Source organism: Triturus cristatus, chromosome 4_2 (assembly GCF_964204655.1).
Source record: "Triturus cristatus chromosome 4_2, aTriCri1.1, whole genome shotgun sequence".
Taxonomy (NCBI): Eukaryota; Metazoa; Chordata; class Amphibia; order Caudata; family Salamandridae; genus Triturus; species Triturus cristatus.
In genome coordinates this window covers 756,233,617-756,255,240 of record NC_140586.1, presented here as the reverse complement: position 1 = coordinate 756,255,240, position 21,624 = coordinate 756,233,617, and positions in this window count along the sequence as shown.

Genomic DNA, 21,624 nt, shown 5'->3' with positions numbered 1-21,624 from the left:
GTGTTACTCGTTCCTTGGAGGCGGTTTCCCTCATATTGAGCCCTAACGGGGGTATTGAACAGAACCATCTCCCTGATCTCCAAAACATCCATAATGAACTTCTTGGTGGCCTGGCCGGTTTTTTCTATAGTGCCTCTGTTTCAAGGCCACGAGCACCTAGGCCTGAGCATTGGTTCAACAGTTCCAGCAGGCTGGCCAAGACTGCCCTGATCAAGGAGGTAAAAAACGGCACACCGTCGAGTATCCGGGTTGCAAGGGCTTTTTATAAATATTTGATTAAGGAGGCTAAATCGGAATGGGAGGACCTTAGGTGGCAAAATATGAAACAAGCACTAGCAGTTCATGACTCGAAGGCCTTCTGGAACATCGTTCGAACTGGTTCAGCAGCTTGTAGTCCCGCTATCATTCCTAACCTTAGTGAGGAGGTGTGGCTCGCCCATTTCAAACCCCTATATTCTTTAAGTGCCCCCACGGGAGGAGCTGTCCTGGTAACCCCGCATAATTTTACTCCATCGTACCAGAAGGACCAAGAAGACTCTGTGAGTCGTTCTTTCTCCCTCTCAGAAATAGAGCTGGCTCTTAGCACCCTAGCTGCAGGGAAGGCTCCGGGGCTTGACAGGATCCCCGGTGATCTGTTTAGAAGTGAACCAAATATTTGGGCCCCTTACATATTGGTATATTTTAATGCCATTTTGCAGGGCCTTGAGATCCCGGATACCTGGTTGGGAGCGGAAATAATACCCATTCATAAAAAATCCTCCCCCCTGGACCCAGTCAACTACCGCCCCATTAGTTTGATTGTCGTCCTGCAGAAGCTATTTGCCCGAGTCCTCTTAACAAGGTTGCAGTCCTGGATGGAGGAACATCAAATTTTATCCTCGCTCCAGGCAGGGTTCCGAGCAAAGGTTTCCACTATCGACCAACTGTTTAGGCTGCAGTTGATCTACTGGAAGACAGTCAGTATGGGAGCTGGTAATCTTTATTTAATTTTTGTGGACCTTCGCTCCGCATTTGATTTGGTCCAAAGGGAAAAACTGTGGCTTTTGTTATTAGAGATGGGTGTCCCCCCCTACCTTTGTCATTTATTCAAACGCCTACACCAAGGCACTTACGCAAGGGTGAGATATGGGAGATGTGGGGAAATTTCAGGGCCTTTTCCGGTTGAAAAGGGTGTGCGGCAGGGTTGTGTCCTGGCCCCCACCCTTTTCTCCCTTTTTATCAACGGGATGATCGAGCATCTCCTGCGCTCCGCTAATTTGGATTCTCCTATCCTCGCGGGGCGTAGGATACCGGCCCTTATGTTCGCGGATGACACGCTCTTGTTATCTAAATCTTTCATGGGCGTTCAGCGCACATTGGAGGCCTTTTGCTCTTTCTGTGAAATAAGGGATTTGGAATTGAACCTATCCAAAACAAAATTTATGGTTTTTAGCCCCAAATCAATCAACTGTCCCCACCCTAAGATGGGAGATGTAGAACTAGACAGGGTTGCTACCTTTGACTATTTAGGAGTGACCCTCAATGATAAAATGAAATGGGGGTCTCACATGGCAAAGGCAAACCTAAAGCTAGCTCAATCAGTGGGGGGTCTATTGAAGGTTTTTAATAACACCTCTTCTAAACCTCTGGGCCCCCCCATGGAAATCTATAAATCCCAAGCAAGAGGGGGCGCGCTATATGGCGCTGAGCTTTGGGGGTATTCTACTCCTGCTTCTTTAGCGGTAACTGAGAACTCCTTTATCAGGCGTCTTCTGAAACTACCTGTAAGTACCCCCCTAATCCCCCTGAGATGGGATCTAGGCCTAGTTCCTATAGAAGAAATTGCCCTGAATCGCCCTCTCCTGTTTTGGAGACGACTTTGGTCAACACCCGAGCTTGCGAGCTATAGGCTTGACCTGGCCGACATATTGACAAGGGGGAAACTGAATAAGATTCCCTGGTTATCACACGTTAAGACCTTGTGTTATGCCATAGGGAAGGGGGACCTTTGGACTGCCCCGGAAGAGACAAGCGGCACATTATCCAAGAAATCCTTGAATGAGGCCTTGTGTCTCTATCGGAAGGAATTGTTATTACACTCGTCTCTGGGTAGGCTCACTGACATCTTTTTGGACATTAAGTCCAGCCCCCAGTATGAAATCTTCCTGGATGTTATCCAACCCCCCCTGGCAAAGAAACTCTACATCCAGTTTCGTCATAGTTCATTACCTTTGAGGGCCCTCACCTATAGATGGTCTAACGCATCTGATCATTCAAGCACGTGTCCCGCATGTACTGACACCTGCGAAACTGAGATGCATGTTGTTCTTTTTTGTCCCCTTTATGTCAAGGCTAGGAAGAAATGGATTATTCAGCTATGTAAGTCTAGGGGCCTTAGGGACTTCCAGTTAGTCTTTAGGATTCTAAAATATGACACCACTCCATTGATAGTCTTTGCAATGGCTAAATTTCTTTTTTCCATGTGGCTTACCAGGTCCAAAAAGATGATCACTGTCCCACAACCCTTTTGATTCCGGCATGGTTTTTATGGTTATTCTAGAATCTGCCGATGTCCTGAGATTACTTGGGGGTTTGGTCATAGTTTCTATAACTGGCTCCTTGTGGGAATATTCTATCTTGTTCTCTGTGCAAATTTTTTAGCATAAAGTTTTAATGTTTTTATGGCTTGCACTCTATGTATATCTGATTTAATTGAGTTTTATTGTACAGAATTATTTATGTCTTTTTATGGCATCATGCCGAAATAAAAGCTTTTTGACTGACTGACTGGTATTTCTTGCCAAACAAAAAAGAAGAACGTACCCTCGACAGAGTAACACCCAGAGAGATAGGGCAGAAAAAAAGAGAAAGAAAACCAACAAAATAAATAGTGAAAAATTAAAGTGTCATTGAGTGCGTATTTAAAATGATACAAAGCAGAGTACATGATGACAGACTGAATTAAAGCATTTGTATGAAGCACATTACCTCCCTGGGTTTATTGGTGCTGACATCTAGTTTTGGGGAAAATCTTAATTATGCTGCAACATTCATTTAACCTCTGAATTTTGGGTTAAGCTAAATTTGTGAAAATTCTTGAAATTTTGAATTATGCAATTTTGCATACTCCTTTGCATACGGAGGCTTGTTTGTGCAAAACATGACTCGCTGAGACATATATATTCAGATCTGCTACCAGACTCTCGCCAGACAATTTTACTGAAAGTACACATGCGCATAAAAAACGTCATGTGAAATACTCGCAAACCACATTTTTCTATAAAATCATAACTTCACTAAACCTTCATGTGATTTCAGAAAAATCAAGAAAAAAAATCATAATTTTGCACAACCCTACTGACATCCACAGTACAGAAAATCTTTTTATACAGAATTGTCAAAAATAGTTTTGACTGTGCACCAGATTTGTTTCCATCTTCATCAACTCATCCTTAGGTTTAACCTTCACCTCAAGCGACTGAAATGCACAATAAGGAGGTTATTCATAATAACTGTTGGAGGAGAAGCAATAAATAGCTTTCCTTCCTAATGCAAAGAAATCTCTCTAGAATTCTGTTTTATTGCAACATTTGTAGCCTTAACGTTTCTAGGAGAGGAAATTAATCCACATTAAATTATTATATTGCAAAAGGCATCGGGGTGGACCAGCAACTCACTATATATGATAATGGTCCCATAGTCTGACATTCATCATGACGCTATAGGTGCAAGAAGTCAAGGCTTACTTACTCCATGTGCAGGATTGCACAAATTGAGTACATAATGCAACCGTTGGTTAGATTTAAAGATATGGCTTGAGGGGAATGCGTCTCTAACCTCGTACTCCTACGGTCATACCACCCTGAGCACTCCTGATCCAGTCCTCCCCTTGCAGGGTCAGCTCTGGGCATCCGATCACTTGCCTCACTTGCATACACCTCCCATCACTCTTAATATCAAGCAACATGACAATGCAAATGATCCGCTCCGCGGGGACCACAGAACTGATTGTGCCTCCTAGCTCCATCTTGGAGGGTCTTCACTTCAGCTCTGATTCATTCTCCCGGTGCGACGCTCAATCAGCTGTTGCATAATAGAGATAATCAAAGGCACGCTGCAATTAAAGCAGTGAATAACAACCCAACAGGCAAGGCCCTGAAATCACCTTGGATGGAAGACCTCGGTGATTGCGAGGCTGCAAAGCATCCAGCATGGAAGATTCCCCCGTTGCAAATGGCAACTTCAATTGATTATCGCCTAATGAAAGAGAAGCCTTCACAATCACATAAACAGATCGGTTCAGGCGCTGGGAAAAAACACAGTGTCAAGATGTAGCAACCCCCGCGCGCGCAGCAGGGAGGGGCGCAGCCTCCGCCGCGCTCTGGTGCTTAATGGTGGGGGATGCGCGCGCGCTCTTGAAAGGATCGGAGACCATGGCGGCATAATGAGAGGGCTGATGAACACGAGAAGCTTGCACGAGGACTGGTAACGCGCCTTTCTCCTTAAAGGAACCTTCCCCGGCTCAATGGAGCCCCAGGAAGTCTGAATAGATGCTTAACTGAGGCGCACGCGCATTATAATGTTTATTGTACACAAGAAATCATTTATTATATCTTAATTAGCATCGTTTCCAAGCTCCTTTTCACCCTAACTTTAATAAATGTTATTATTCAAAAAGCTTGGTGGTCACAGTTTTTCAAGTGCTTTGGACTAAGCTTCCTTTACACAGCATGGGAAGCCGCAAGCTTCATACCCAAGACTCCCCCTGTCATCTCGGCTCTCCCCTCGCACTTTGTAAATTGTTCTCCTCTTGTTGATCTGTTTTGTTCCACTTCGTTACTACATTTTTCTTCTTAGCTATTAGGTAGTTCACTTTTACCAGTGGATGCTCTTCATGTGACTGGTATAACTTTTCTGTTTTATTGTCTATTTCTCGTGCCATTGCAATAATTGCTGTATTATCTGCGGAACGTTTGATTCCATCGATAATTATGTCATAAATTTTAACACTTGTCTTGCTTTATATGATGTTTTGTTTGCAGGCATGAATAGAACATAGTTTAAAGAACAGCGCGTGCATGGCATGGATTCTTGCTAAAGTGAGGGTTGAGAGGTATGGGCGACTGTCTTCGCTTGAGCAGATCAAATGAAAACTGAGGAATCATGAACACTTTCACTGAGTCGGTTAGAAGGGGGATGCCCAGAAACTCTTGTTATTTTAAGGAGACTCCTTACATGGTGGAGGAGACAGACGAAGAAGAAAACTGAGAGGGGATAGAGAAACAGGAAAGAAACTAAAGATGGATAGTTCGAGAGAGAGAAACAAAGAGAAAAAGAGAGAATGTGTGTGTGCGTGTTATGCATGCAGCGTGCTTTATAATGTGGTATGGGTGAGTTTTCAATATACTCTTTGTGAAATGGGTTCTCTTCATTGCATGGTATATCTGGGGATAAGATATCCATATAGGGATGAATGTGTTCTTTGTTATTCCTTCGAGGGCCTGTGGTTTAAAACCCCGGAAGAGACATGTCACAGGATTTAACAGTCTCATCATGAGTCACAAGTTCTGCGGGAAGGACTCATACAGAATAAGGTGCAAAAGTGAGAAACAATTTACAGGAAAAAGGAAGAACAGTTTGTAACAGTCAAATGACACCTCAGGGAAAATATTATGTATTCTAAGACTCAACCAGATATATGAAGATTTACGTAGCGACACTTAGATGTAAATAGGACCTTTTTGGAACTATATCGCCCTTTCTTGTCCTCTCTGCCTGGTGCCCAAAGAATGCCTTTTGGCCTCCACTTGCACTGGGACCCTGTCTCTCTGTCTCTGTCTCTGTCTCTTTCTCTCAGTCTCTATCTTTTTCTATCATCCACAAAACCCAATGGCGGGTGAAGAAAATGTGCAACTAGGCTGTGTCAAAGCAAGAGTAAGGGTGTGTGCTGTTACATATTTTTGTGTTTGTGACATACCTATAATTATTAGCAAACTGTGAACACCATATGACATACTGGTAGTTCTGTGCGAGGGCGTGGGAAGATCACAACTTTGATAACCATGTTGTAAGCAAGCATCAGATTTGTTGAGACACTCATGAGGAAAAGTTAAGCAAGGTATGCACCCGTCTCTAAAGTTACCAGTGTGAGCTGGTTTCAGAGTCACTGGCTAGAGAAAGCCATGCAAAGTATGTGCCTCCGTGCAAAATACTCACGAGGTTTCGATAATCAAATAACACTCACACAAGAAAAGACATGAGTAGGTAGACACAAGAAAACCAGGAAACTCCACCTGCTATGAGTCATGCCACATTTGGGAACTGTGTTCCATTGCCCAATTATAAACTTTACATATCTCTAAACAAGTGTTAGGGCCTCATTATGTGTTTGGCGGTGCGGGAGCGAGACTGCCCTGCTCCTGCTCAACCAAACCAGTGGTTGAACCGCATGCAAGATTAGGAGTTTTCTCCTATCTTGAGGGCAGTTCTTTGGTGTTCCTGCGGAACGTCAATATCAGTACCTGCACGGCATAGACTGCTGCAGTTCATGCCATGCAGGTACAGGGGTGCATGCAAACATGTGCCCCCCTGCATGCACCCCATGGTGCAGAGTCACAAGGAGGCCCTCTAGGGCCCCTTCTGCTTCTTCACCACCACACTTTTCATAGTGGTCGCCCCACCTTGAAAAGTGTGGAAGTGAGGAATATGCTTTGCATATTGCGGCGTCCAGACCGCCGCACTACCGCTTGGGATCTCTGACCCTTGGCGGATGTGGTTGTCCCAGGGCGGCCCGACCGCCATGGTTTTAATAGGGCAGTCGAAAGAAGGCCATGGCCCGCGAGCCTGGCTGTCCGTGGACCACTGGACTCGTAATAAGCCCCTTAGTATGTAAACCCACACACACACACAAAACTCAGAACAACATAATTAAAAGTTGAACACAAAAACCATGCCAACAAAAGCAGAAACGTAGACCAGTTTAGGTCGAAATCAAATCCCACAAGCAGAAACAAAAAGAAAAGTTTAGAACACCACAAGTTACGCAGGAAATCTTTACCTATATGTGAGAAAGCTAGTGTATTAAAACCATTTCCAGTTCTGCCTCCCAGTTCTAAAAGAAATACTGCCTCACAAAACACGAAATCCTATCCTTGCAATGATGATTTGGACTGAGGTTATCCATAATTTTATTTATTACAAAAGCAATCATTTCAGGCCATTGCAACCTGGGTGTCAGATTTAGAAAATCTTCAGGAGCATAACTATAGGAAATTTGGTCAAGGGTTGAGGGGAGTGAAACCCTACTCAAGCAGCAACCACAATTTTGTCAGGTTGAAACACAAGCAAACTCCAAATTAACATATGCTCAACCCCCTGGTGGCTTGACACAAAAGCAGTGAGGCTTAGCTTGGAGGCAATGTGTAAAGTATTTATGCAGCACTTCCAACAGTATTAATGTGAAAACATAGCACATGATAAATCTTACACCAATTTGGAAAAATAGAGTAAAATTTCATAAACTGACACCAAAATGACAAAACTCCAATTAGTAGAACTGGAAATAAGCAATTTTAAAGGTTTAGGTAAAAAACTGCTTAAAAGCACACCATGCCAGCTGTGGTTAACTCGTCACACTGGACTGGGACAAAGTCACAAGTTCAGGGTACCAAGTTAGTCCCACTGAGAAATCCACTTTAATTCCTGGTTGTGGAGCATTGCACCGTGCAGCAGCGGTTCCAAAAAGCGATGCAAGGTCCATGTCAAAGATGCATTGCGCAGCGATAGTTCCGATGACCTGTGAGGGCTGCGATGCATGCTTGCCTTGAGGATGCATCGCACTGCGTCGGTTCTGATGAGAAGTTGCGAGGTCCATGTCAAGGATGCATCGGTTCTGATGAGACCTCAGCTGGGCGGGCAGAGCACCTTTAGCTCCACTTCCAAGGGTCCAGGACTGGAGGGACACCACTTTGGGGGGCGGGGTTATGACTTCCATCAGGCAGTGTTCAGGTCCAGTATTCAAAATGGTTGGAGCCTTTTCAATCCCTGAGACTCTGGAGTCACTCTGGTGTTCCTGGGTTCAAGATGCAGGTCCAGTCCTTCCCACTCAGGCAGCAGGCCAGAAGGGTATCAGGGCAGCAGAATAGAAGGGCAGTCCCTCTCACTGCACAGCAACACAGCAGTCCTTCTTCTGAGTCTTCCACAGACGAGATGGGTTTGATGGTCCAATACTTATAGCTGGTGTCCACTTTGAAGATGGATAAGCATCTGGAGGTTCCCCATATAGAGGTGTCTGGAATTTCCAAACTCTCTGGCCTGGACAAAGGACTTCACACTAGCCTTTTTTGCCCTTGAGAGACAGGGGTCTGTCGGGGGCAAACAAGTCTAGTGTTAAGTCCTTTGTGCGTGAGCTGAGCCAGCCAGTGTCTTTAAAGTACAAATGACAGCTCCGCCCCCATCAGGTCAGCGATGGCCCATCCTGCCAACAACTAGGTTCCCTGTTGTGAAAAATAGAAGGAAGGCAAAAGGTTTGGGCGAAGACCACCCTAAGGACCACCAACTTTTTACTTACAATTTACCTTAACCTATGGGATGTCTTGGGCCTATCTTAGGGGTGAATTATGTGTTATCAAAAAGGAAGGTTTAGGTCTGGCAAAAGGATTATTTTGCCAGGTTGAAATGTCAATTTAAGACTGCACACACAGACTGCAATGTCAGGCCTGAGACAGTTCAAAAGGCTACTGAAGTGGGTGGCACAAGTAGTGCTGCAGGCCGACTAGTAGCATTTAATTAATAGGCCCTGGGTGCATGTTGTGCCACTTTACTAGGGACGTACAAGTAAATTAAATGTGATAATTGGGTGTAAGCCAATTTTACCATGTTTTAAGTAGTGAGAACAAGCACTTTACCACAGGTTAGCAGTGATAATGTGTGCAGAGTCCTAAGGCCAACAACAACGAATTCAACAAAAAAATAAGGGGGGGTGAAGGCGAAAGGTTTGGGGCTGACCATCATCCTGAGATTTCCCTACGACCGCCGTCATTTGATTATGGTGGTCGGAGGGAAAACTGCATGGGGATTCTGCTCCTCTTGGTACAGGAGCGGAATAGTAATCCCTTCAATGACGGTGGAGCCAGGCTCTGCTCCGCTGTCCAGATTACGATGTCGGTTTCCAACAGCCAATCCATGGCGGCCTTTCTGACATGGATTAGATGTTGGAAACTGATTTTCAGTTTGCAGTCCCTCTGGCCCTCTGCATGTGGGCCTGAGCGGCCCCCTCAACACCCCTGCACTGTGTGGCAGGCACCATGAGGTGCTTGGCACACAGTGCAGGGATGTTTCTTAACTTCCATTTTTCAGTGGGAGCTTGTGCTGCAGGCGTTTTCTATTTTGATTGGAAAATGGATGTTTCCGACTGCACAATGTGCAGTCGCATCCAAATTAGGGTGTCGGAACCCACAAACTATAATTGGGCGGTTACTTTCCCGCAACAGTGTCGACATCGTAATGAGGGCCTAAGTTGTCTGGAGAGCCACAAGCATTTAAGTATTGTGAAGCCATATAAAGATTAAGCCAAGATTACACAGTCCTCTAGTTTGCTATACCTGCTGGCATCTAGTAGGGAACTTGATTGTAGATTACCAAAATACAACACACTTAAAGATTTACTTTAGAATCATTATCCACAACAGTATTATGTTCTATCTTTCAGGCCTGTAAACCAGCACTAAGACTGTTGATATCTTTCTGCACTTACCTGAAACTCTTGACAGAAAGTAGAATGTATTTAATTGAAAATGTAAAAGATTTCCAGCTAAGCTTAGCTTATTTTGAAAACGAGGCACAAAAGAAGTGGATATCCTACTTGAAGCATTAACGGGTTTATGGGCCCGATTCACAGAACTAACTTAAGACAAAATCCTAAACTTACTACCATTTGGGTATTCACAGAGGGCACTTACTAATTTTGGTATTCACAGAAGGCACTTACTCATTTCGGTATTCACAGAAGCTAGGAGTCCTAAAGTTAGGACTCCTAAATGCCTTCTGTGAATACCGAAAGTCTTAAAATTAGGATTTTTCTCAGTTTAGGAGTCCTAAAGTTAGGAGTCCTAACTTACTACTCATAAACTGAGAAAAATCCTAATTTTAAGACTTTCGGTATTCACAGAAGGCATTTAGGAGTCCTAAAGTTAGGAGTCCTAACTTTACTACTACTAAATTGAGAAAAATCCTAATTTTAAGACTTTCGGTATTCACAGAAGGCATTTAGGAGTCCTAAAGTTAGGAGTCCTAACTTTACTACTACTAAACTGAGAAAAATCCTAATTTTAAGACTTTCGGTATTCACAGAAGGGATTTAGGAGTCCTAAAGTTAGGACTCCTAACTTCTGTGAATACCGAAATGAGTAAGTGCCTTCTGTGAATACCAAAATGAGTAAGTGCCTTCTGTGAATACCAAAATGATAGTACGTTTAGGATTTTGTCTTAAGTTAGTTCTGTGAATCGGGCCCATTGTATATAACAAGATGAAAACATTCCATACATTAAATTGTCATTACATATTTCTTTTTATTTGCCCTCATTAGAGGAGTACACAAGGATTACACACAACTCACACTACTTAGACGTTTTTCAATGTTTAATCTTTCAGCTTTAATTTCTTCTGTTTAAATAGTTTTTAGTTTTTTTGGTCAACTTCTGTTAAATCTACATTGTAATCAGGCATTTACTATAGTACCTATTCAATTAGCAATTAAAAAAAAAAACTACCTATTGCGACCAATCTCTCTCATCTGTTTTCACTCTCTCCCTGCCTAATGCCAGAGAGTAATTGGTCTATGCCAAAAGATGTACAGTCTCGCTTGAGCCTGCAATTCTTTCTGAAACCAGAGGTGGATTCACTGTGTGCCTTAGAAGTGACTTTAATCAATTCTATGACTCAATCTTTGAGAGGTAAATGCATTTTCTACTTGACTCAAACAGAAAGATCAGTTGCTTCTTTGGTCGAGACAAGGATTGTCTTTATGTAAACTAAATTACCTTTCCACCCATCAGGTGTATCGTCTCCATAACTTTTCCTCTTCCACAGATTTTACAATCATTTAATTATAAAAACAATTTTATTATTACTTTACCTGCTTCTTTACCTTTCGCAACATTTTTTACAGTTCCTTGAATGCCCGAGTGCAAACCTCTCATGCCCATAGAGTGTACAGGAATAAGCTGCAGGTCACAGGAAACATTTGCATCTTCAGTTCACTTTCAACACACTTTGCACTTCAACAATCTATCTCTACAATCATATTTTAAACTTTGAACCTATGAAGGTAGAGGTTTTGTTTTGCAGACATTAACAAAGAGAGTCAAATAGAATGAATTATTATGATACCTGACAGTTATTTGCAGTCTTTAATGCTCCTTACTCCACCGATAGCAAACTTATAAATATTGTAATAATTTCTCTCCAGGATTTATCATAATCAGTGGCATCTTCCAAACCTCTACCCAGGTCTCCAAAGTGTTTTTCAATGTGTAAAAATCACCACCTTGGTGGGGGCCTGACCAGTGGTGGCTCCTCTGCTAAGGCGGAGGAGCATTGCCCCACTGCCAGTAAGCAGCAAAAGAAAGGCAGAAATAAAATGATAATAACATAATGTTATTATCATTTTATTTTGTCCTCCTGCTGCGTCAGCACGCATAAGGGGTGGGGCGGGCGGGGCTGCAGAGCAGGGGAGGAGTTGTAAAACACTCCTAAGTGCGCAATGACTGTTTGGATGGCCCTCTTGGGTCCTCCAGAACAGTCATGGGCACTTTCCTTGTTCTTTATGCAGGCTACATTACAGCTTGCATGGAGAACGTGCCCACCCCTCCAGCCCCTGGCTGAGCACCATGTCATGGCACTCAGACCAATCACAACGCTGCATTGCAGTGTTGTGATTGGCTGCAGGGAGTGTGGGAGCCCTGGTGCTTCCTGTTTCTCACAAGAAGCCAGGAAGAGGATGGGACACAGAAGAGGCAGTGGCAGCCGGCCAGCCGGCGGGGAGGTAAGTGATTTCTTTTTTATCCAATTTTCCACCCCTGCCCCCACCCGCCTCACTGCTGGTTCTCGGCAGCAGCTGCGACTGGGCCTGACATTTGTGCTCTCTCTTCCCTTAACAATAAAGAAGTGTATGTCGTGCAAGTCTGGAGAAGCACTCTCACTGGGAGAAGGGATATTTGCAATTGAAGGTTCCAGTACTGTAGATGTAACTCCAGTAGTCAGTTATGGAGCTCATTAGGACAAGGACTGAGCTGACATTAACATCTATTCGCCTGGACTGCCTGTGTACCTAGGACTTGCACCCACACTTATAAATAGGTAATTAACATGGTGGATTGTACCTTTCTACAAGTGGATAGTGAAACTTACAAAGTATCACAGGCTTTAATGCTGCACATAATCTCGTGCCGGGAAACGTTTTGAGCAACTGAGCACCTTAGGAATTCCCTTATTCATTCACATTGCCCCCGAGGAGATTAAAATATGTCTCAGGAGATTTCAATATGTCTCACTAATATTATTCTGTTTATTATTGCCAATCTACTTCATTTTAAAATAAATGCTAGGGGATTTAATCTCTTAAATGATGCACAGTGTAGGATTCTAGATGGAAAGTGCTCTTGACACACTCATGGCTGGATGGTGGATTATTGGTAGGGGTAAGAGTGCACCTACCACTAGCAATAAGGCCACCAATGCAATATAAGGTCCAGTCACGCTCTCAATACATTAGCCCCTGGCTCAACCCTTGGTAGCTGGCTGAGAGGAGGTAGGCTTAACTTAGGAGACAGGTGTGTCAAACAATTAAAACAATGAAAAACATTAAATAAGTAAGACACAACACAAAATAAAAATCCACAACCAATTTATGAAAATCTGAAATATTTTTATGATTAAAATGACACCAAAATGACTCAAATCTATTATAGGAAATCGGAGATAAGAATATTTGAAGAATAAATACCTTCTAGTGCTTAAAAACTTTGTACCAACTGGGGACATCAGGTCGTGACTAGGGGTGGGCGGAATTCGCGGAAGCGACTTCCGAAAATTATCGCGAAGATGTTTAAAATCTCCGCAAACACGCGGAAATATCGCGAAGATGCGGAAGTTGTTTTTCCCGCCCGTTCGCGGTATTTTCTGCGTGTTCGCGGCTCGCCAACTTACCCATGCGGTTGCTTGCGGGCGCGGCCATCTTGTTTTCACTCTTCTCGCGGTGCATGATCGCGAGAAGAAAGACGTGATCGCGCGACGCATGACGTCACTGCGGGCGCGAACTGTCGCGAGACAGCGCAAATGGCTAAAACAATACAACATCTCATGGAGAACGCGACCGGATCGGGAAAACTTGTCGGCGAACGCGGGGATTCAGGTAAGGCGATCGCGCGCGCGCGAGAATGTATTATTTTACAGCGCGAGCAAGTACCAAATTATCGCAAAGCTGCGGAATGCGGAAATTTTGACATTTCCGCGCTCTCCGCGGAACGCGGAAATGCCAAATTATCGCAAATTCCGCGAACGGAACGGAAATTTTGCCCAGGCCTAGTCGTGACTGGCCAGGACAAAGTCAAAGTTTGAGGCTGAATGTGATGGCACCCTGGTCGGATACACTAAGCAGGAGTTTTACCTTCGCACGTAGAAACTTTTCTGGAGCATTTTCTCTTGTCTTCAAGAGAAGCTCCTCTTCAGGCCAGGAGTCGAGCCGACGACGGTAGCTCTGCTCAGCGCGAGGCTTCAGTGAAATCCTGGAAGTTTTGATCTCTGGAGCTTTCAGCTGGACAAACCTGAAATCTAGGCCAGGTCGCGGTTTGATGTCGGAGGGTTTTGCATTTTATGGAGCTTTTTCCAAAAGTTGCTCTAATCTTCTCCGAACTTCTGGAACTTCTTCCTGAAGTTCCTCTGGAGGGATCAGAGTGCCCAAAACACAACTCCAAGGCTCTAGAAGCTCTGAGCTGGTCCTTGGAAGTTTAGGACTCAATTCCCACAATGCACTTAGCCAAATCCTTAAAAGTCCGCTGGCCGCTCTCCAGGCTGGGGACTTCTGGGGGCGATAGTGCAGGTGAGCTATTATAACCTGTTTCTTTCAGGGAGTTCACTCCTTGATCCTTCTTGAAGCAAGGCAAAGTCCTCAGGACTGTAGGTCCCAGTGTGCAGCAGGAGCAGTCCTTCAGAGTGCAATCCTTTTGGGTGCAGGCCAGGGTTCCAGCAGGCCAGTCCTTCTTCTTGTAGTTTCAGGCAGCAGATCTGAGTTGCTTTGGATCGCTCACATTATTATCCAAAGTTCTAGGGCCACAAGCAGGGGGGACACCTGACCAATCGGGTATATGGTGCCACCCAAAAGCATGACAGCTTCCTCCAAAGTGTGGCATGTTCTTGTCTTACAAAGCACTGTACTTTAAAATTCAAGACAAGTAATTTCTCTCCTTGGGAGTAAGAGCTGGCTAAGCCAACCTACTGGTGTGGCTCATTTACCTTAACACTCCCTTTACAGACCTCCTGCAAATTCCATTTCTGGGGCTCCCATCTGGCTGGGGGGTACAGGAAGAGGGGTAGGCCTGGCTGGCATTCCTTACTGTCCTGCTTTCTTTGAATCCCAGGGTGTTTACCCAGCCCCCTTCCTGTCTTTTTCTCTACAGCTGTAAAACTCCCCCACCAGATAACCTCTGTCTCTATGCAGGCCAATTATCAACTCATCAGAACAGTTTGGCTAAGCCTGTTAAGTACTGGCCAATCAAGAGAGGCTGCTAGAAGGCTGGATTTCGGCTCACAGAAAAAAAGATCTATAACTTATTTTTGTATTAGGTATGATAAATTCAACAGTGGCAAGATGTTGGATTACCAATCTTTTAAGTCCTTGACTTATTATTTTAGCTCAGTCCTGTCAATAGTTACACTGTATGACAGTATTTCAATGTTAGCCTAGGGAGCTAAAATGCTACAATGGGGTGAAATGAAATTGGTGGTTTTTCCCTCACCGGGGCATATAAAACATCTTTTAAAATGTCCCTGCTTATTTATACATGGCACCCTACCCTGGTGGCACCTAGGGTAGACCTTATGGGTGACTTACACGTAAACAAAAGGTGGTTTAGTACTTTGGAAGAACCTTTAAATCTAAAGTCGAATTTGCATGTAATTTCAATTTAAAAACATCTTGCAAAACAGGGCTGACTTTTAAAATGACATCAGACAACATAGCGGTGCACACTTAAGTGCTCAAAACTGCTGGGCCTCTAAACCTACATGCCCTACGATATACTAGGGACTTACAGGCAGGTTGTCAGTGACAACTGTAATTGCCCCTAATTACCATATACCTTTTTTATCAGAGCACTGGCCCTGGGCCTGGTTAGCAGAGCCCAGGACGCAGACAGAGTCAGTTACCACCAGTATAAGTAAAAGAATAATGGGTTTAATCAGGGCAAAAAGGATGACTTTGTGTACCTTGGTGGTGGCTGTGTGCTCAAACTACTCTGACTCCCCATTAGAATCTCTAGAAAAGATGTAAAACTATGATTAAGGGCCTCATGTAGGTAGCCAAATACCGGTCGGTAACGGCCGATTTTCGGTAAATATGCCGTTACCGACCGGTATTCAGACAAGTGAGATGTAGGAGTCCAAAAACCAATTTTCGGTAAATATGAGGCGGTAAATACCGATTCATATTTACCGAATTCCAAAATACCGATTCAGAGTTACCGAATACATAATTAACGAATCGGTAAATATGAAGTGGTAAATATGAAGTGGTAAAAATGAAAATGACATGTAGGAGCACTCGGTAATTAAGAAATCCAAGAAAATCGGTAAATTAGAGTCGGTAATTAACACGGATTGAAAGCAGGTGGTAACCATCAACAATGCATATAAGCAATCCCAAAATGCTACAGCGTGGACAACATGGCCGCTATGTACGTCATTGCAAGGCGCCTACGTCTACAGGCAGCAGGACTGAGGGTGTGGCGACGGGAGGAACAAATCTACAGACAGCGCATCACACTATTCCAGCTGACTGATGCAGAGATACATGAGAGGTACAGGCTAGACCCCGAAACCATCATGGACTTAATCAGGGACCTACAGCCACTCCTGGACCATCCAATAAGAAGGGCGCACGCCATACCCCCACATGTGCAGGTGCTCTGCAGCCTACACCTGCTGGCATCCGGCAGTTATCAGGTGGTGATAGCTGCGGTGGGTGGGGTATCCCAGAGTTGCCTGTCACGTTTCTTCAGGAAGTTCCTGGATGCCATGATGCAGAGAATGCACCACTACATAAGCTTCCCAAACACACAGGCTGCACTGCAGAAAACAAAAACAGACTTTTATCACATGGCACAGTTCCCCCATGTCATCGGCTGTATTGATGGTACACACATCCCAATCTGTCCACCAGCTGATACAGAGCACATCTACAGGAACAGGAAGTCCACCCACTCCATCAATGTGCAGGTGATCTGTGATGCAGGGAACATCATCACAGATATTGTTGCAAAGTTTCCTGGGAGCACCCACGACTCTTACATCTTCCAGAATAGTGGGATCTACACACGACTGAGTGCCGGAGAATTCGGAGAGGGATACCTGCTAGGTAAGTAACAGTGACGCCCCTTGAAACCTGCAAATCATAGTGCATAGAGGCATGTCACTGATGGTTCCCTTATACTCATCCAGGCGACAGTGCATATGCATGCCGGTCATTCATCCTCACTCCCTACCTACACCCAGCAACCCAGAGTGAGAGACGATACAACGTGGCACACAAAACAACACGCAATGTGGTGGAGCGCACGTTTGGACTACTGAAGAGCAGGTTCCGCTGCCTGCACAAGAGCGGAGGCGCACGCCAGTACAAACCCATCACCTGCTGCAAGATTATTGCCACTTGTGCAATGCTGCACAACCTTGCCACGAAAAAAGGTACAGATGTGGAACTGACATATTTTGAGGACAACGAGGATGACTCAGGCCAGCCAGAGGGCAACGCAGCTAGAGTGCCAACTGCAATCGATGGGAGAGAGAGACGGGCAGATATCACATGCAACTATTTCTGAGTAAGTAAGGGGACACAGCGAGTTGTGAGAAGTCCTGACGTAGTTTTAATGTGGCACCACGCCATGAACACATGAACAGGCCAATCTGGCAATATACCATCTATACAAGGAGTATGTCCAGGGTTACGTCACCCAATGGGAAGTGGCTAAGCAGGGCGACATCAATGTTTGCGCATACGCGCTGCAGTGGTGGATTGCACGGCCTGTGCATCCTCACTAGAGCCAACCCCAAGCCGCCTGCTGCTCCTGCGTGCTTCTGGGACGGGGGGTGTGATGCTGCTGCTGGTGTCGATGCTCTCCGCAGCATCCCCTGCAGCAGTTGTCGACGCCTGACTAGTCAATAGCACCCCTAGTGCACTTGTCACCTGCACCATCCCCCGAGACAGGTCGCTGCAGCACTGTGTTAGGCCCTCCTGCATCGTCACAGAGCGCCGGCACAGTAGAGAAGTCGCAGTTGCCAGACGGTTGAGTGCCCTGCTGGTAGTGTCCCTTCTCTGGCGTTCCCGGCGCCGTGCTTCGATGTCAGCATCTAATTTGCTGCACAACTGCTGGATTGACTGGGACATGTCCCGAATGCCCGCAGCCATGCCGCTAATGTTGGTGTCCATGTTGACTAATGTTGTCTTCATCACCCGCATGTGCCTCTGGACTGACATGACTGCCTTTGATTGCAGGCGCTGTTGCTTCAACATTTGGCCCTCGAGCCCCAAGAAGACACCATGGCCGTCAGTGGGTGCTGGTGGACTCTGGACACGCGACCTGCGGCGCCCTCTTGCTTCCGTCTGTGCTGCCTGTGAGGTGTGGGGCACAGTGGCATGGCTCCCTTCCTGGGGCCCGGTGCGGTCTTCTGGGCCCATGCTGTCGTCTGACGAGGTGTCTAAGGCTCGTAGCCTGGCTGCTGGACGCCTCCTCATTCTCACACCTGCAAGCGGAGATGTGGCTGGTGATTCGAACATGAGTGGCGATGCTGGCTCTGGTGGTGGTGATGCTGGCTCTCGGTGAGGTGATGCTGGCTCTCGGTGAGGTGATGCTGGCTCTGTGTGCGGCGAGGCTGGCTGTGTTGGTGGTGCGGCTGCCAGTGGGCCTGCTCCCTGGTCTGAACTAGTGCTGGCTAGAGGTGATTTATGTGGCCGGTGTGCCGTCTCTCCTGCAGCATGCCCTGTCCTGCATGATGTCACATCTGTGGACAGAAATACAACATTGGCTCAGTGTCCCCGAAGGGCTGCATTGCAAGCGTCACAATAAATCATTTCACATTCCAATATGTCCCCTGTCTCCTTGTGCCTCGAGTGCGTGACATGCCTTGTTGCCCTGTAACATTTACGTCATGGTTAGTGTTGCCCTGACTACATCTCCCGGAATGCATTGCCTGTCTGCACTGACACGTGTGGACTGCAGTGTGATTCTCGTTTCACAATGGGGGATGTGGGATAGGGTTAGGGGGGGCTACATTGCTGTGCTTTCGTCTTACCTTGGTGTGTTGCGGCTCTGGCAGAGCTGTCGGCGTCCCCAAGACCCACGACGCTCTCTTGCTCGATTGTGGCCGCCACCAGCTCCTCCAGTTCGGTGAGGGCAGGTGCCCTGTTGGTTCCACCTCCGGTCTGGCTGGCCTCCTTCTGGATGTCGCCCATCTTCCTCTTGGTTACAATCCGGAGGTCATACCAGCGCTTTTTGAGGACCTCAATGTCCCTGTGGGTCACTCCCACAGCATTGACCTGCGCCTGGATGGCCAGCCATATGTTGCGCTTTTCAGCCTCAGGCACTTGCAGGGATTGCCTTCCAAACAGCTTCTGGTGCTGCTTCACCACCTCCTCCACCAGCACCTGGAGTTCCTTGGGGCTAAATTTCAGCTTCCTCCTCCTTTCCCCTCCGTCTTTCTGTGTTCTCTGGCTGGACATGCTGTTCGTCTACCCGCTCGCACATGCAACGGCTCCCTGCCTCTCCTCTGCACTCCAAGCTTCTCCAGGGTCGGCTAATTATGTACACCTGCCTGGGTGTGGCCACTTCGGCTAATTATGTACACCTGCCTGGGTGTGGGCACTTCCTGGTTGGGTGGGCTGTCGTTGCACTGGATTAGCTGTTTCGTCAAGTCATGTGATTTGATTTACCGAATCCGTACATACCGAGGTGGTATTTTCCGATTCGGTAAATACCACCTCGGTATTTACCGATTCGGTGAATAACACCTCGGTATTTACCGAATCGGTAAATACCACCTCGGTATTTACCGATTCGGTGAATTCCGATTCGTGATTACCGAATGTTACCGAATCGGTAACTGTTACCGAATTTTTACCTACATATAACTTACCGATTCTAATTTACCGATTCGGTACGGCTCGGTATTTAAGAACCGGTAAAATTTATTTACCTACATGAGGCCCTAAATGAGCAAACTGAGCTCCTGCAGTCAATACAAAATTGTTTTAAAATGAGCTAAAATATTTAATGAAAATAATTATGTTATCCAGTATTGCGTAAACATTCAATTAACTGATCTTTTCATTCTTGTGCAATTTTAGCCTGGAATTATTTCAGGAAATGATATCTCTGCAAGACTGATTTTTTACTGCACTGAAACTGACCTCATACTATAATGACACCTTGCTAAGGAGTGTACTGTAAGACTTGGACCATGAGGTTAGCTCCACTTCTCACAAGCCATTTACTGTATTCACTGCACTTCTCACCTGCCATTAACAGTAGTCCTAAGTTCTTCACTGCTGAATAAAATCCAATATTCATTCTTATGAAATTTTAAATGGAGTCCTATAAGCAACCCTCCATTTCTAGTCATGATTATGGCAAAGGTGCCTGCACTTGAGACTCATTGAAAGCCCAATGATCACAGATGCAAATGCTCCCAGAGTAGCTCTATAAGGCACAATTAACCAAGGATGCAGTGCTCATTGGTAGCATTTCAAAAGTGTATTTCTTCCTCTTCACCAATGCCAAACGTGACCTGCTGGACTATGGGAAGATTTGGGCTCCACAGATGGGACTGATTGCAGATGCCGTTATTGCTCCTCGAGAATTAGCTATATCACCCAGTCTAAGAGTGGTACAATGTAAACACCTACCCAGGACGCACCTCACTCCCTATGGTTATGGGGGAAGGTGGGGTACAATCCCCTTACTACACTATATCATGTGTTAGGGGACAATTTCCTTCACTTGATATGGTCCTGCCCCAAAATTGATCATTACTAGCAACAAATTATTCATACATTATCAACAAAGTTGAGAAGACCCATTGAGTGCTCACATTAAATTATTTTGCTGGGAATCATGGACGAGATTAGGGGTCTATAGGTAGAGCGAACCTCTGTGGGGTTAGGCACACTGTTGATGAAAGAAGATATTGCTAGACAGTGGAGGTCAGAGACATCCCCTGCACTTGAGATTTGGCTCAGGGGCATGGATTGGTGCTTAGGCATACAGGATCAGAACTATAAATATAAACATTTAACTTAATATTTTAGAATGTACACAGCCCTAAACACCCACAGAATCACATCTACACATTTTAGAGATAAATCTTGCAAAAGTGAAATTACACAACTGTGTGTTTTTTTACATTTGAAGTTAGATTGTTATACAGCACAGATCTAGTGTGGAGGGAGCAGAGCCCTGCGCATGAATAGTAAACAGATGAGCATACGAATTATGCTATGAAACAATGTGATCATAGAATTGAGAGTTATCCTGCTGAGGGGATTCGCTATTAACATTTAGTGAAGGCGGTCGCATGGTGCAAAGAAGTGCAATACGACAAAGCACAGTGTCAATTTACTTACCATTGTAAAGCCTGTCAGACGCAGCGCAAAATTGTGCAGCGCCACACGAGTGACTACACAACCTTTAGTAAATCCAGGCTTAAATATCTGGGGAAGACACGTAGTTTCAGTTTTTTTCTGAATAGCGTCAACACCATCAGAATGAATATTAATTCTACTTACCATGAAAGAATGCGATCATGGTTGTTAAACTAGTCAAAACTAACGCAGGATTGATTTTGTATACTTTCTCCTAGAGCTTAAATATGAACTACTCAAAATAGGTGTATCACTGAGCGCTGAACATCACCAAGCCGTTCTCATGCTAACTTATCAAAACCAGGCTGCGGAAATGACATCACAGAACTTTTTTCATCCTGTTGGGCATATTTACTACTAAAGTGGTGAAGCGTAGCATTAAGCCAAGAAGGCTAACACCATGATCCGTCACTTTAGAAACGCAGGGCTGCACTGTATTTACAACAATATGCTGCAGACCTGCTTGTCCTCTTGCACTGGCGCTAATTGCAGCTTCCTAGCGCAAACGCAGGAACCCTTGCAGCATTGTGCAAGGGTGCCTGCATTGAGGGGAATGATTGTTTATGTGCAGGAAGGTGACTCTTCCTGCCCATAAACAATCTGAAACAGCGTTTTGAAACTTCTATGTGTGCTGCTTAATGCAGCACACATAGAAGTTGTAAAATTTAATTTTTTTTAAAAATGATTGTTTATGTGCAGAAAGGGACATCTTCCAGCACATAGACAATCAATGGCG